This window comes from Cebus imitator, unplaced genomic scaffold (assembly GCF_001604975.1).
Source record: "Cebus imitator isolate Cc_AM_T3 unplaced genomic scaffold, Cebus_imitator-1.0 Scaffold34, whole genome shotgun sequence".
Classification (NCBI taxonomy): domain Eukaryota; kingdom Metazoa; phylum Chordata; class Mammalia; order Primates; family Cebidae; genus Cebus; species Cebus imitator.
The window spans coordinates 1,301,750-1,303,792 of record NW_016107349.1 but is presented as its reverse complement, the minus strand read 5'-3'; positions in this window follow the sequence as shown (position 1 = coordinate 1,303,792).

Genomic DNA, 2,043 nt, shown 5'->3' with positions numbered 1-2,043 from the left:
GTATTTTTAGTAGAGACAGGATTTCACCATGTTGACCAGGCTGGTCTCGAACTTCTGACCTCAGGTGATCCACCCACCTCAGCCTCCTAAAGTGGTGGGATTACAGGCGTGAGCCACTGTGCCCAGCCGCACTCCAGATTATAATCCTCATTTCTATTTTAGAGTAAACCCAACACCCAACATATGTAGAGATAATTTTTTTCTAGCGTTTTTTTTCAGGCTGACAGGGTAATTGATATAAACAAGTTCCTACAGCACTTTTGTGACCATTTCTGGTCGCAAAAACGTCATCAAACTTCTAAAGACCCAAAAAACTTCTAATGTTTAACATTGAAATAAATGTCAATTTATTCTAACATCTAACACTTAACATTGAAATAAATGTATGTATAGCTCACATTTATAATGTACAAATGTGTATAATTTTAATATATAATTATCATATTATCAATTTTTATTTTATAATAATTTGTATTCATTTATCCATTCATTGATTTTCTGATTCATTTATTCCAGTTCAGGGTCACGGGTGGCTGGAGCCTATCCTGGCAGTTGAGGGTGCAAGATGGGAGCCATTCCAAACAAGGCACATGAACTCAGACTGGGACACTTTAGACACACCAACAAACCTAACCTGCACATCTCTGGAGTGTGGGAGGAGACCAGAGTACCCAGAGGAAACCCACACAGACATGCAGAGAAGGTGCTCTAGAACACACGCTAGCAATGGTGTCAGGCCTGGCCTCAGAGGGTGGACAGGAGGACCTTGCAGGGAAAATGAGAGAGCTGGCTCCCCTTCCTGAGCCCCGCTTCTTTTGAGACAGGGTCTCATTCTGTTGATGAGGCTGGAAGGCAGTGGTATCATCAAGGCTCACTGCAGCCTTGACCTCCCAGGGTTTGGTGATCCTGCCACTTCAGCCTTCCAAGTAGCTGGGACTACAGGCATATGACACCATGCCTGGCTAATTTTTTATATTTTTAAATAGAGGTGAGCTCTTACCATGTTGTCCAGGCTGATCTTGAACTCCTGGGCTCAAGTGATCCACCCACTTCAACCTCCCAAAGTGATGGGATCATGAGCCACCTACCTGGCCCTGGCTCCCTTAAAATGTGACCTTTGAAGGCAAAATGGTAGGTACAGTATAAAACACTGCAACAAACTCTAATAATTCCCTACATGCTTGCTTCTATCCTAAGTCTTATGCACAAAACCTGTAGCTGACAAAGGTTTGGGAAAGTCCAGCAGCTGTAATCAAACGAGAGTTTGCAGTCCCCACCAGAAAAGATGTGGTGTCAGATGAGGTGCAGACAAATGAGAGCACTTCCCTGATGAGTCACTTGCCTGAGTGATGTCACGAGCTGGGTTTTCACTGCCAGACAATCAGCAGCTGCTGGACTAGAACATTCCACATCACTGACAACAGCTCTTCTTCCTTCAGAAGTTTGTTTTCTGCCATTCTGCCAGAACACCTAACATGCTTTCTCTATGATATTTATACCAGAAGGTGAGGAACCTGCCTTTATGTTCTGAACTATGTGTGACAGAGGAGACAATACAAATTAAAAGACTCTTTCAGAATTCCAAGCCAAACCTTCAAGGCCAGAAGCAGCCAGATGTAAATAAGGGCAGGGATTTTTTATGCAGAGAAACAACTCACCTAAGATCGTAAAACAAACCAATAAAGACAATACATTTTTTTTTTTTCCCTGAGATGGAGTCTTGCTCTGTCGCCCAGGCTGGAGTGGAGGGGTGCAATCTCGGCTCACTGCAATCTCCACCTCCTGTGTTCAAGCAATTCTCCTGCTTCAGCCTCCCAAGTAGCTGGGATTACAGGTGTGCGCCACCACACCCAGCTAATTATTTTTATTTTTAGTAAAGACAGGGTTTTACCATGTTGGCAGGGATGGTCTCCATCTCCTGACCTCATGATCCGCCTGCCTCAGCCTCCCAAAGTGATGGGATTACAGACATGAGCCACAGTGCCCAGTCAATACATTTTCTTAATCCTAAACTTAGTAATTGTCTCATAAGGCCAATTGGAT